We start from the raw sequence: 15,818 nt of genomic DNA on the forward strand, positions 1-15,818 counted from the left end.
ACAAAAATAGAAACAAAACAATCCATTTGCTCAAGAAGCAATGTGATATGCATTTGCTTTGCAAAGCAAATACAAGGTAACATGTGAGGGTAGGAGGGAATTTGCATCTGCGAGTATCATGAAAGACCTTGTGTAAGTACGAGCATCGGAAATGAGCTCAAGAAGGACAGGAGAGATTTCCAAGATATTGTAGCGAAGAGTGAGGAAAATTATTTAGTCACTCTAGGCCCTCATTCTAGGCACGGTGAACAGATTGTGCAAAAGCATGGAGAGAAAATAGAAAATAATTATAATAACAAAAGACCAACCTACATATATATGGTTTTTTAAGTTCTATAAAGATTTTCCTCAAAATCACACTCATGTTGAACTATTTTTCCATTTTGCAGACTTGGAAACTGAGTGCCAGAGACATAAAGCAGCTTGCCTATGATCACAAAGAGAAGCCACTAAAATGTCTAAGGTAAGATCTGAATCTGTGTATCTTGGCCCCATGCTCATCACCTTATTCGTTGTGTCTTGGTATCAGGGAATTCAGAGCCAAATTGAGTGCTCACCTCTAGTAGCCTGATTTTAACTGCTCTCTTTTAATCTTGAATAGTTCAGACTGAGTTTAACCTTGTATACAGCATCAAATCTTTATGGGAGGGGATGGAGGTATACATCCTAAATAAATTAATATCTCCCTTCCTCCTTTGCACTTCAAAAGGGGAGGAATGGATGTGTGGGCTGTGGATTGTGGATGCTTATAAAGTTTAAATGTATAGTTTGGATTTGTTTGTTTTTGTTTGCTTGTTTGTTTTTTGGAGTTGCTTTTTTTTTTTTTTGTTTGTTTGTCTTGCTTGTTTTCCTGGAATGGTCAAGTGTTCTAGCTCCTTTATTGAATGAGTTGAGTCTCACCATTAAGTACCCAGAGTCATCTCAAGTCTGTCTCAGCTGTTGTATTTGTTGAGACTGACAGATGTTTCCCCAGAGCCGTTCCAAGAGTACCAAGGGCTTTCATAGATGGATCTATAAAACCCTGATTCTGCAGTTGCCACCCAATTTTATTGAAGCCATAAACTCCCTCTTGGCTCTGACTGGGAGCACAAGGAGAATGTTTGCACAATGAACATCAGCCATTGTCAATGTTAATATGTAATGTCTGTTGGCAGAGTTGCCTCTAAAGATTTTTTTGGCAGCCAAATGTTACTTCTAGTTCACTCGGAATGCACGTCTGTCACGAAATCGGAAGAATAACAGGCTGTATTAATATCTTTGACAGGCTGTTTCCTTTTTATATTTTATTTTCTACACCGCTAGCCTTTTTGGTGACTATTAGTGATGATCTGACGTAAAGCTGGATGTTTTTAAAGCTATTCTTAATTGAAAGAATGGTTTCAAAGTAATATATACACCTTTTAAAAAATCTCTCAAATAGTCCACTCTTTACAGATTTCCTACCTTGAAAAATCCCTGCAGAGATTTTTAGTTAAAAATTAATTTTTATATCTGGGGTCATAGGGCATAGAGCTCGATGGGACCTCAAAAATCATCTAGTTCAATCCTCTTATTTTACATACAAGGAAATTAATTTGGGATTTGAACCTAGGTCATGTGACTATAAGTTCAGTTTTCTTTACGCTCTGCAATGTTATAACCATTGAGATCTCTGACTTGTAGCTATATCACAATTGGTATGCAAAAAGCTCTCCAAGCTGATAGGGTTATCAGTCATCTGTTTCTTGAATTTTGAGTGTTAGCTAATGTTAGCTTCTTTGGGGAGGTTAAAAAAAAAACCTACCAAGATCTAAGAGTCATCAGTAGTTGGAGCAGCCTTGTTGGAGTTAAGTTGTTCATTTATGTCGAGCTTTGACGGGACAACCCCTGACCAGTATGTTTGCTTTCCAAAAGAAAGGGTCGACTAATGGTACAGTCACAAGATAATGTCGATCTGGTCCTTTAGGGAACATTGGTTACTGAGATTGGAGTTGTCCAAGCAGCTTGAAATAGATCAAAGGCAACCTTGAGGATCATAGCCAGGCTATAAAAAGGCTTGAGGCGGTGTTGGGAGACAAAGCAGTAATAATCTTAATCAAGGCTCAGAAAGCAAGTAGGAGAGATAAAACTAATGGTTGTATCTTGTATGGCCTGGCACTGGCAGACAAATCAGTCTAGATGAAGTTGTAATTTATCCCGAGGGACAGACCAGAGATGGTATAGGGCAGACTGGACACTACCTCAACTGCTATCTTCTCTCAGACCCCAGTAGAGACAACATATAACCTTGTTCGCAAGAGAGCTAGGAACAATAGTGGCACTGCTCTCTACTCCAGCCTCAGACCTACATCCCATCCAGCCTTGTAACCATTACCGAGGGGAGTAACAACCCCTAGAAAGATACAACCCAACATAGAGACAGAGAGATGCAACTGCTACAGTCCCTGTGAAAATTCTTCTCTTCAGAGCTTGTCCACCAGAAATGGAATTTGTTTTGTCAATGATATTTAGACTAAACAAAGTATATCTGTCTTGTATCTGTACCTAGACCTTTTTCTTTCTCTGTCCTAAAATAGAGCCTTCCTAAATCTGATGAATCTTCCTTAAGAGTTCCATGAGAGTAGTGACTGATTGACTATTCTGTCTGTAGCCCCGGCACTTCTCACAGCAGTTGACACAAAGTAAACTTTGATAAATGTTTTTTTTTTCTTTAAAATAAAATAAACAAATTTTAATTTTTATTCAGGATTAATCTGACTTTCTCCTTCTTTCCAAATTGAGAATAAAAGAAAAAAACAACCCTCTGTTGCAAACATGTATTAGCAAAAGAAGAAAAAACAAATTTCCACTCTGACCATGTCTGAAAGAAAAGAAAAAATTATATATAAATCTTCATTCTGTATTCTGAGACTTGGACCTCTCTGTGCAGAGATGGATAACATGTTTCAACACGTCCTCTAGAATAGTTGTTGGATATTGTTACTGTGATCATTGTTTCTAATTCTTTAGAAATTGTTTGTCTTTGTAATACTGTTATGATCGTATCCCTTGTTTTCCTTGTTCGGTTCACTTTACTATGTAGCAGTTCATCCAAGTTTTGCAATGTTCTTCTGAAACCATGTCATTCAGCGTTTCTTATAGTACAATAACATTCCATTACATTTGCTATCCCCCAGTTGGTGGGCACCCCTAAGATTCCCACTTTTTAGCACCTCAGAAAGCTTTACATGGTTTTGTACATTTTTGTTTTGTTTTGTTTAGGATTAATTCTTCTCTTAATCTATACCCCCTCTAATCCTCCTATTTCTTTACAATTTCTTTCTTGAGTGAAATGTATTTCTGTAACCAACTGGGTGTGTTTGTGTGTGCATGTGTGTGTTCTTCCCTCCTTTGACCAATTTCACATCAGAATAAGATTGAAGTATCAACCTCTTTCTATTTCTTCCTCTTTGTATGGACTTTGTATAGACACTTACAAATGCCTGTTATGTGAAATAATTTCCTCTTACCTTCTTTTCCCAACTATCCATATCCCTGTTCCCCTCCTCTATTTGCAGTCTTCTTTTAAGATCATCAAGACAGAACCACTCCCAGTTCTTCTGTTTAATTAGATTCCTTCAAATAGGACTTCTGATAATGTTAAGGTTAAGAGGGGACTCATGTCTCATATGTCCTTATTAAATTGTAAGTATTTTGTCCTTCTGTAGTCCTTTATCATTTTTCATTTGTATTTACCTTTTTATGTTTCCCTTCACTACTGTGTTTGAACTTTAGAGTTTCTATTCAGCACTGGTCTTTTCATCAAGCATTCTTGAAAGTCCTCTCTTTATTAAAGGTCCATTTTTTTCCCCTGGTAGGATTGTGATTGATTTTGCTCAGTAAGTTATTTTTGGCTATATACCTATATCTTTTGCTTTCCATAATATTGTATTCTCAGTTTTCTGTGGCTTCATAGAGATAGCTGCAAAATCATGTGGGATCTGAACTGTGACTCCTAGGTACTTGAATTCTTTCTTTTTGATTTTTTATACTATTTTTCTTTGACTTGGAAACTTAATTTTGCTATCATGCTACTGTAAAATTTCATTTCTGAGTTTCTTTTAGGAGGCGGTTGGCAAATTCTTTCTATTTCTACTTTTCCCTCTTCTTCTGAGACATCTGGACAGTTTTATGATTTCTTGAAATACAGTATCTGATCTGTTTTTTGGTCATGACTTACAGGCTACCTAGTGATTCTTAATTTTTTCCCTTATTAATAGCATTGATTTTGCTATGAGATACCTAGCATTTTCTTCTACTTTACAGAGTTTTTTAACTTTAATATCTATTGTGTTTCATGGATACATTGGTTTCTATTTGGTCCGTTCTCATCTTCTGGGAATTTATTGCTTGAACAAGACTTTGTATGTCTTTTGCCACACAATTCATTCATCTTCCAGTTCTTCTATAATTCTCATTTCATTTCCAAAATTTTCTCCTAATAAACTCATTTTATTTATAGAAACATTTTAAACTCAGAGGCAGGGGGAAGTTCTACTTTATTTCCTCTAGGAATTCTAACTGAATTTATTGTGTTTTTCTTTGACGTTTTACTTGTGGAAGTTTTTGGAGTCATTTTCTTCTTATAGATTTATGTATTAAACATATTTATAGATTTATACATTAAATATCCCTGTCACTCAAATAGCTTTTTGCATTGGAATTTACATTTTTTTTAGTTCTTTCTTGCCCTTGGACTTGATGCAAGTGCTGAATTCTGGTTACATCTAGATGAAATACCTTATCTATGGACAACAATTATCAGGGCAGATTGTCTGGAATGCAAAATAATGGAGATAATATTGGTCATCAGGAGTCAGACTATAGAAAGATTTAAATGCTAGACTGAAGAAACACAGGCTTATCAGTGTCTGTTGACCTGACATGAGGTATCAGTATTTTATTGTGGAGGAAATGGGGAACTTTTGAGACTTCTGAGTAGGTGGGTGACATGATCATATTTGTTCCTTAGGGTCATCTATTTGACATCTAGAGGAGAACTAATTAGAAAGGGGCTGAGATTGGGGTCAGCGAGACACACTAGAACATTGTTCCTGTAGACTAGGCAAGAGATGATGAGGTCATGGGATAGGTCTAAGAGATGATGTGGTGTGACATAATGAACCCTGAGCTGCATGTTAATTTCTCATCCCGGTTTTACTAGCAAGAAGCTGTATGAATTTAGAAAAAACCAGTGAGCTTTTCTAGGCCTCAGTTTCCCATCAGAATTCATCAGAAAAGATTACCGTTCTCTTGGACAATACCCAATGTGGAACATGGGTGTGTGTGCCTAAGGGCTAATGGGGATGCTCCTCTCTGGTGCCCACATACCTGGCCCACAGTCTACATACACTTAGGATCTAGAAATAAAATTTAGGAGTTCTTTACTCGGCATTGTAATGTGAACATCTGAGAGCAGCATAGACACTTCCTGAAAACTAGCTAAGTGTGCTGTTTGTGTGAGGGATCATGGGGGCTGGGTTGCTCTTTGTCCCTCCAATAGCCATGAGTCTGGCAGAAAGATCTTGGAGCATGGGAAAGGAGCATATTCCCTGCCTTAGACCTATGAACTCCAGGATAAAATACTGCTTCAAGCTATGTTGTCTTTTAACCAAGGATGACTGTGAGTTTCCATACTGCTTGTCCATCTTGTCCCTGGATAGATACCTTTTTCATGGATCCCTATCCCACAGATCTTCAGCTCACCTTTCTTTGACTTACCCCCATTAAAATAAAAGCTAATTGAGGTCAAGAACTGTCTTTGCTTTTGCATATATTTTCAGTGCACAGTAAACATTTAATATACATTTCCTATCTAATTAGGTATTTTTCTGTTATGTGCTCACCTACGTATGTTGCCATTTTAACATTTAAGAAGTCTCTTGTCAGTCCTTTATTATGGAACTTCTTCCTTAACGATAATATCTGACCACGCTCATACTTAGTCAGATGACCAAGCCTATTACAGGAGGCAAAACTTTACCTTTGGAGAAGTTTTTAGTTCTTGAGGTCGAATGGGGGGGTGACTTTGAGAGGAAGAACAGGGTAGAGGCTCTAAAAAGCTCTGAAGTTTATTGTTGTGATTCTGAGGCTAATACTGGAACTGGATGTGGCTAATGTAAATGGGGCCGTTACCCAGTTAGTGTCTGCCTAATGGAGTGCTCTCCAGCGTTGATAAATGGAGACATTGTAAAAGAATGAAAAGAATTGGAAATCTATCAATGTTCTTGAAGTCCAAGGGCTGTACATCTAATTTCATTATTTAATATGTGTACATCGTATACACTACACCGTACCGGTCTGGGGGAAGATGGATGGGATCTGGGCACTAAAAGCTCCAAGTTAATGAAATGGAGTTTTATCGCTGGTGATGGATGAAGTTCCACTTACCAGGCTTTGACATCATGGTAGAAGAGATGCCAAAACCGAAAAGAGGACTCTGGGATAATTTTCTCTCTTCTGAGTAGTTTTGCTAATGAATTTAATTAGACTCAGGGTGATCATCTCATTCTCAACAGAGACTTCAAAGAGCTGTTGAAGTCATCAATCAGTCACAGGAGCAAAGGGAAGACAAGAGTGTTAGGCTCTGACCTGAGCAGAGTAATTGTAATAAGAGAGGCAGGCTTGAGGGAATAAGAGAAAAGGAACTTTGGGGGAAAGTCACTAAAATGAGGCAATGTCATTATAACTGAAAAGCCCAACAAACTGTACATTTCATCTCCTGCACATGGAGTGGGATTTTAAGTTCTTCATGTTCGGTTTTCGTATAACTCTCCACAGTTGTGTGGAAACGGATCTATTTAACCAAGTGAGGGTAGGTTAAGCACCCCGTAATCCATATTAAATATTTCAGAGGAGTTCAATATTTGCCATCCTTCAGGCTGCATCTATTTTTAAACATTACCGTTAGTTACTTTTATTTCTATCTCTGTTGACTTGATATGTAATTTTCTGATAGGAGTTATTATGTTTAATTTTTTAACAAGTTACCTTAAGTGCCACAGTATGCTTTAAAAAAAAAAATACTCCCACCCAAAGTTCTGTTTTGGTTTGCAATAAGCTGGTTCCTGATGAATTTCCCCAGAGATGTGTCCAGGCTATTTTTCATTTTGATTGTCTAGTGAGTCTGTGTCTAGGCTGTGTCCCCCATTCTTAGGAGGTTTCACTTGCTGGGAGAGTTAGTGACAAAACATTCAAAAGCTTGGTTTCACCAAATTCACATGATGTACCAAGCAAGCAAGAGTGAGTGAGTATTCTCATGCAAAAAAAAAAATCATTGCTACATCAGAAAAACACTTAGGGAGAAGTAGACGGTACTTGCATTTCTGCCGTACGGCAGTCTGGGTAGAAAGAGAAGGAAGCGGACGTCTTCGACTCAGATGGAAATAAATTCTCGATCCCCTTTCTCTTTGAATGCCGTTATTCAAACATCGAGCTGAATCTCGTGTCTCGTGTCAGTACGGTACTCCAGTTTCCTGCTCTGTGATGGAGAAGGTGGAGACTGGGAAACTGGCTGGCTAAGCCTTGCCTAATGCAATCTGCTTTAGTATGCACATCACATCATGCCAGCTATACTGCAGGGAGCAAGCAGTTATCGCCCAAGCGTGCATCCTCTGAGCCAGGATAAACACTCCGTTACTCTCCCTCTAAACTGCTCTTCTGGGAGGGAGAGAAAATAAATAGAGAGAGAGAGAGAGAAAGAGAGAGAGAGAGAAAGAGAGAGAGGCATTTGAAGTAACCTTTTAAAGCAGAAAGCAGCAACCAATAGGACCATTTTTTCCTTTTTTTTTTTTTCCTCTACTTCTTACTAGAGAAATTTGTGTTATCTCAGCAATTAAACAGAAGAGCCAACATCTAGGGTTCCAGGCTGTGAAGGGAAGTAGCAACTTGTACCAGGTAGGAAGTGCTTTTCACCATACTCTTTCATTCCTACAGCTCAGCCGCTGCTCGTTCCGTGACCATCCTGAGGCTGACTCCTGGAGATCTTGTGTCGATTAGCCACCATTCCCTGAGTGAAAGGGGACCTTGGGGAACCTTCATTGTTAATGACCTTCAGGATATTTCTTGGAAAAAAAAAAGAAAAGAGGCTTCGTGCTCTGGAGTGAGCCAGTCTATCCTTCCATCTGCCTGTGCAGAGGTGGGCACTTAGCATTCGGCTGCAGCTGGCAGAGCTGCAGCTGGTGCCCATCTCTGAACTCATAGCCCAAATTAGTAAAAATTAGCCATTTTGCAATTACAGAAACAGCTGTTCTGCTTGTTTAGGAACACTATTGTAATGGCTTTTGCTGAGCGTATTGCCATAAATTGTGTCCTGTACAGTAAGCAAATGTGACTTAGTATATTCAAAGTTCTGTCGCCAGTTAATCTGTTGTTTCCTTTTCATGGCCACTAGTGCAGATTGCATGAGGAGTTGGTCCAAACTTTTCATTTCCCCCATTCCATTGTGGCAGGTAGGTTTTGGTACTTAGTTTGATATCTCTGTCATTTTCCACTAAGCCATGAATTTTAAAACAATTGGACACCATGGATGGTTCAGTGCTTACCTTTTTGATATTCTCAAAGCATGTGAAGATGCCCTCTCAAGATGGGTATTTAGATGAAGAGATGTCTACCATTGCTTAGTTGATGGACTATCCTTTCTTCCAAGTACTTGGGAAGTGGTGGCGTGAGGATGAAGCTTTGTACTGAAAAGTTCTTAAGCTGAAATTCATTTCCCTGAGAGGTTTCATATCTGATTTCTAATGCTGACCTTGGATCACACAGATAGCATCACTGAAACATTTGTCTGACCTTTCTTCCATGTTGCATGATGAGAACTTAGGTTTTTCGTTTGACTTAACTACTTAAACAAGGTATTTTGTATTGTCCACTCCTCAGCATCTTGGAAAACCCTACCGGTGATCCAGTACAGGAAGTGGGTATTCCCTTTGCAAATATCGGTGGGCTTCTTCTGTTGAATGTTGAATTTCAAGTCAGTGTCATAGCTGGAGGCGTTATATTCCTGGGAAACTTTTGTATGATCTATTAAAGATGTCAAAAATCTCCGCTATCAACCGGTCTCCAAAATTCATAAATTATGAATAAAGCTTCATTACCTCCTTCTTAACAGGCCCAGGTGGAAGAACTATTTGAAATCAGATGCAGTTATGTGGATTTTCAAATTCTCCCCAAATATACCTTGTTACCATGGTACCTTTGGTGGGTTCACAGATCAGTGTTCTATACAGGGAGGGCATTTGCTACTAATTACATGTTGACATGTAGAGAATTCTCTAAAACTATAAATTGTAGAGCAATGGTCAATCTGAATCACTAGGAGGGGATTCTTGATCAGACATCATCTACTTCAATGAAATCACAGGTCTTGGCCAAAATAGGGTACCAGAGTTCCATACTCTCATGGCTACCTGCAGGGGTTGGGGGAGAAGTCTTTTGAAAGAAATGCCATCCTAGAATGTCATAAATATTCAGATATTCTAACCAGAGAACTGAAGGACCATTTTCAGAGATGTCTAGATATCAATTATCATGAAATGATAAGGATAGCTATCCTCTTGACAAAAGAACAATCAGCAAATTCATGAATCCAAAGGGTGCCTTGAATTCTCTTCTGAAAACTGGTGATTTGGGGGATGTGATTAACAAGTGTAGCTATATTAAAATGTTGAACAATCCTTGCAACCTGTTGATAAATGTAGACTTGTGAAATGGCATAATATTCTTTATTAATAGGTACTAGTTGCTCTCAAGAAGGCAGAAAAAAAACTTGATTCTCTTAAATGTTTAGAGTTGTCAATAAAGATGTAAATATGGCTAATAAATATATATGCTATTGTCCACTACCACTGGGTTTATTTCCTAACCCTTGTCTCTCTGATATTGAAATAACAATAGTAGTTAATATTTATATAGTTCCTACTATGTGCTAGGCACTGTGCTAAGTGCTTTACAGATGTTGTTGAAATGTCTGTTGAAGAAAGCAGAAACTCATGCAATTGAGCAATTGTTTTGCCTCATGATACCCTATTTTAAAAAATCTTTGTTTTACCCCTTACTCCCCTAAAGTGACTGGGCTATTGGGCATCTTGTAGGTGCAGTCTTAGCCTCCTACCTGAAGTGGATTAGGCAACTATATGACAGAAATAAAGCCACACAGTTCAGAAAATATGCAGTGATCAAGATATGTAGAATTGTATTATTGCATTAACATCTCAACCAGGAATATCCATTGGCAAATCTCTAGTTGTTTTTTTTTTTGTTGTTGTTGTTGTTGTTGTTTGTTTGTTTGTTTTTTTGCTTTGTTTAGAGTGAGGGAGGGGACAGAATTAGAATTTTATTAGAGTGAGAGATTTCCTGGTATGAAAAATCCCTTCAATAATGTAGATAAGTAACTTACCTGTAACTTAACAGCATATTGCCACCTGTTAAACATGTTAAACAAGAAACGAACAAATCTTCTTGAGAATATATACATATATATATACAAACATACACACGTATGTGTACACATGTATATTATGACAAATGTCAAGATAACGGAAGGTGATCATGTGTCTCTTTTTTCCACTTCAAATAAAAGGTGTTTAATGAAACAACACTGTGAGCAAAGTAGCAACAAAACAAGTTGTTTATTACACTGGCACACAGATCTGGGGCATACTTTCCCAGAAATACATAGACCATCAGTGGGAAGAGTAGATATATGCAGGGAAAATGCATATAAAAACCCAAATACAGGGAATATATATGATTTATGAACCTTAATTTTTTTTCCAAGGGAACATAAGTGATTTACAAACCTTGACTTTTTCGAAAAGAAGATAATTTTTTTATAAATTATTTTATCCTCCCTTAAAATAATCTATATTCTCATGGCATGAAAGTGATCTTGGGCCCTTGAAGGCTCTGCCAATGGAACATATGGCCTGGCAGATTCTCCCAAGCTGGAAAAGAATTGAGTACAATCCCAGGGACAAACTATGTGTCTGTCCTCCCACCCCCAACTGAGCTAAGGTTGGGGAGGCTCATTGCCAGAAGCTTAGAGACCAGGATTTTTGGACTAAGCAATTTATAAAGTCTTTACTAAGATGTGCAAGGAGCTTCTTCACACTGACTAAATCAAAGATCTTGTGGATTATTGAAGAAATCATTGAAAGACTTTGCCCCGATACTCAATTCGAATCATCCTGAATATCACTAACACCACCCCATCTCTCCCCTTTCTCCTCCTCCCCCCTTTACCACTACTGTCAAGATAGGTTCAATTGTATTATTATATTACCATCTCAACCAGGAAGATGTCTCTGCAAATCTGTAGTTTTTTGTTTTATTTAGTTTGGAGAGAGAGAGAGTACAGAATTAGAATTTTATTAGTGTGAAAGATGGAAATGGTGTGAAAAATCTCTCCAGTGATGGAGATAAGAAACTTCTCTGTAATTTATAGAGTTAGAAAGTTGACTAGAGAACTGAGAGATTGTGACTAGGTCATGGTTACCTTGCCAGTATGATTCTGAAATAGGTCTCGAACTCAGTTCCACCACTGCCACTGTTGCGACCACCACTGCCACTGTTGTGACCACCACCATTGCCACCACCAATATTACTACTACTACTACTACTACTACTACCACTACCACCACCATTACTACTACCACCACCTCTATTACTACCACTACTACTACTACCACTATTACTATCACAACCACTACTACTACTACTACCACCACTACTACAACTATTACTACTATTACTACTACTAGAAAGGGAAGGGAATAAGCATTTATATAGAGCCTAATATGTTCCAGCAACTTGACTAAGCACGTTTTACAAATATTTCATTTTGATCCTCATAATACCCTTGGAAGGTAGGTGCTATTATTATTCCCATTTTATAGATGAGAAAACTGAGTCAGAGAAAGGGTTGAATGATTTTCCCAGAGTTCCACATTTATGATCTGAGACCAAATTTGAACTCTGATCTTTGTGACTCCAAGCCTAGTGCTCTAGCCAGTAAGTTTCCTATCTGCTTTGGTAATTGTTGTTATAAATATTAATAGTATTTATATAGCACTAAAGTTTTCAGAGAGTTTTACAGATATCATCTCATTTTTCCTCACAACAACCTATGAGGTAGGTGCTATTTTTACACCCATTTTATAGAAGAATGTACTGGAGTGGGGCTCAATGTTAAATAAATTGCTTAGGGTCAGAAGTATCTGAGGCAAAATCTGAACTTGCTTTGCTGACCCTCCATTCAATACTCTATCCATTTATACAGGTAGCACTCCATGGTGGATAGAGCACTAGGCTCAAAGTCCCAAAATACTTTGGGTCCAAAACTTCCTGCTACTTTGAGAAGTCACTTAATCTCTGTGTTCTTCCAGTAACTCCCTTCAGAGTCATAGGAAAGTTGTAGCCTTCATCACAAATGCATTCCCATCGCTTATGAAGTGATGTAAGCATTTGGGAAAGTGTAAAACTTGGTGCAAGTATTGATTTAAAAAAATAGTAGTAGGGGCAACTAGTTGGTATAGTGGATAGAGCCCCAGCCCTGAAGTCAGGAGGACCTGAATTCAAATCTGGCCTCAGCCACTTAACACTTCCTGGCTGTATGACCTTGGGCAAGTCACTTGACCCCAATTGCCTCAGCAAAAAATAAATAAATAGTAGTAGATGTTTGCTAAGTTTTCAGGGAAATAAGCCTTTTTGGGCATTCAACTGGCTCTTATTATGGAGGACATGGGTATGTATCTTAGTGCCTTATCATGACTGGGCCTCAGTGATTGGGGATGGATTGGTTTGGCATAGAGTGTCCTAGATAATGTTGGTAGTGCGTGTATTGTTGTTCTGTCATTCAGTTGTTTCAACTCTTTGTGGACCATAGCACACCAGTGCTGCTTGTGGGACTTTCTTGATTAAGGCAGAGGGTCAGTCTAAGCTAGAGTCACTTAACTAGTAAGTGGTTAAGGCCAAATTTGAACTCAGGCCTTCCTGACTCCAGGACCTTTGAACTGCCTTGCTGTCTCCTCACACATAGTTAAAGCTTAATAAATGATAGCTGATTGACTAATATTGACTGATGGGACAAATCATACCTTGATATTAGCTCATGAAAAAGGAAATTCCAAACAAAGATTGGGCTTTTTCCCCTCTTCTCCATTTCCTTTTGGGAAGACAGAACCTAAGATAGAGCTACATGCAGACTTGAGTCTTAAAAAAGAGGCTTCCCCCCCTCACTACCTCTCCTCCATCGAGGACCTGCTAATGAAGGTCTTGGGAGGGAGGAACATGTGAACTTGATGAGTTCTCTCCCATGTGGCCTGGGAAGAGATTACTGGACACCTAGTTCATGGTCCAAGCCTCAGATGATCAGAAATAGAAGTTCTTAACTCAAGATGACAGCTGGGGAAGAATCGTTGCCATCTGTGAGGAAGGATTTCCTGACCCGTAGACTTCTGGAAGATTGTCTAGAGTTCCTGAAAATGATTTGGGGGAGCACTCACAAGACTGGACCTAGACCACGTTAGGGCCAGGGATTGAAGGGGTAGACCACGCATCTTATAATCAAGAGACAGTGTGGAACATTAGATTAAGTCCTAGGATTGGTAAAGTTATAAGGGTTTAGTATTTAGTGCCAAGATGAAAATTCAACATGTAAAATCAATTTAATCACTAGGACTGGTGATTAAATTGACAATATCTGGATTTAAAGTTGTCTTGGACAAGTCATTTCATGCTCCTAGGCCTCAGTTTCCATAAACAACCTCATAGGGTTGTTGTGAGGAAAAATGAGATGATATATGTAAAACTCTTTGAAAACTTTAGTGCTATATAAATACTATTAATGCTGATAACAACAGTTACCAAAGCAGATAGGAAACTTATTGGCTAGAGCACTGGGCTTGGAGTCAGAAAGATCAGAGTTCAAATTTGGTTTCAGAAACTAGATGTGAGACTCTGGGAAAATCATTCAAACCTTTCTCTGCCTCAGTTTTCTCATCTGTAAAATGGGAATATCCAGCCATCTAGCACAGATACCTGATCAGTATCCTCATTTTCTTTTTCCAAGGTAAGTATTCATGGCAAAGTATAAAGCTAAACAATTCGATTATTACCTTTATTCTACTGATTAAATTGGCTTTCCTTTTTTGTATTTCTACTTATGTGGTGAAATACAGTCATTATAACCTTTGATGGTTTTTATTTGGTTTTGAACCTCTGGATTCTGCTGTTCTGGGCTTTGGTTACTGGCTAAAAGCTGACTGTTCCCAACCAAGTTGTTGCCTTTAGTAATCAAGAAGCACAGAACTTAGCTGAAGATGCTTCCAGTATCTTTTATTCCTGATCAGTCATGATCTGATGAACCAGCAAAGCCCCTGCACTGATACTGAATGAGAGGCTCCTGGGCATGGGATCTTGTGATGCTCTAAAAGAAGAGAAGTCACGGTGGCCCATCCTGGCTGTATCTCACATCTGCATGTGGAGCTCCGTGAGCGAGTCAGAATTCCCAGCTCCCTCTCCTTGAGAGCAAGGAGATCAGCAAGACAGCCTAATAATACCCAGCTTTGGGAACCAGAAGCCACATGATCACACCATTTAGACAGCACTTTAAGGTTTGTAAAGCATTCTTTGTGCAGGATCCCTACTGGTCCTCATGTCACGGAGAGAGAATGAAGAAATGGAGATATAGAAAAGTTAAGCAACATGACCATGGTCACAGAGCTGACACTGCTATCTGTGGTAAGACTCGATTCCAGGTCTCTCCTGATTTCAGACAAAGGGTTTTTTTGTTTTGTTTTGTTTTTTCTTTAGAACTTTTTCTTGATGTCTGCTGTTTTTACATCATCTTGATTTTTTTATGCAGGGATAGCTAGGTGGCTCAGTAAATAGAGCACCAAGGTTGGGGTCAAGAAGACCCAAACTCAAATCCAGACTCAGACATTTGCTAGCTGTGTGACCTGCAAGCAAATCATTAAATGATTTTATCTCAGTTTCCTCATCTGTAAGGTGACTGACAAAGGAAATGACAAACCACTCCAGTATCTCTGCCCGAAAACCCCAAATGGAGTCATGAAGAGTCGGACGTGACTGAAAAGAACTGAACATTTCTTAATGCCATTTTTCTCCCATCCCCTACAAAGAGCCATCCTTTATAACAAAGAAATTTTCAAAAGAAAGAGGAATTAAACAGGTAACAGAGCTAACCAACCCATTAACCAAGTTGAACACTGTAAATTTAAAAAAAAAAAGAAACCAGAACAATACTTATTGAACCCTGTGTCCAGCAGTGCTCCATTCCCATAGTCTCCTGCTTCTCTTAAGAAAGGAGGGAACTGTTTATTGTCTCATAGAAAGTATTCTTGTTATTTGTCCTTCCTTCTGGAAGAGGAACACAACATCAGGGAGGTGATGCCAAGACTTGCAAGTGGACTGGATTTAAGTGAGAGAGAGCTGGGCAAGATCCAAGGCCAGATATAGATCAGGAAGACTGGAGAGGACCCTGGATGCCACTTTAGCCTTTATAAGCTTGGCCCTTTGACTTAGGCAACACCCATTCATTGATTCAGTCTAGGTAGCAATTGAGACAATTTCTTCTTTTACCTGGTGGAAAAAAATCTAACTAACTAACTCAGTAAATAAATCTGGGAAGGGAAGACCCTCAGGGTTTCTAGCCAAAGCACAATGATTGCTATTTACATTCATTCTGAGTCAATTGGTACTTAAACAGTGACCAAATGGGGCTTGACCTGGGACCAGTTGGTGGCCAGTCAACGAGAATTAGAGTAGTTTGAGTTTAAGTC

General features: G+C 38.7%; 1 protein-coding gene across 5 annotated transcripts in view; it reads left to right on the top strand.

The window, feature by feature from the left end:
* The first annotated feature begins 392 nt into the window (after nt 1-392).
* The window catches only part of TENM1 (teneurin transmembrane protein 1), a 3,105,198-nt gene continuing 3,089,772 nt past the window's right edge, over nt 393-15,818 (top strand). For 4 of the 5 annotated variants that reach the window (XM_074277947.1, XM_074277946.1, XM_074277956.1 and 1 more), the window contains exon 1: nt 7,622-7,914. The gene's annotated coding sequence lies outside the window, so the exon portion shown is untranslated. Of the gene's footprint in view, nt 464-7,621; nt 7,915-15,818 lie in introns of those variants that run through there. The other variant, XM_074277949.1, reaches the window with a different exon arrangement.

The sequence above is a fragment of the Sminthopsis crassicaudata genome, chromosome X, assembly GCF_048593235.1.
Source record: "Sminthopsis crassicaudata isolate SCR6 chromosome X, ASM4859323v1, whole genome shotgun sequence".
In the NCBI taxonomy this organism is placed as follows: Eukaryota; Metazoa; Chordata; class Mammalia; order Dasyuromorphia; family Dasyuridae; genus Sminthopsis; species Sminthopsis crassicaudata.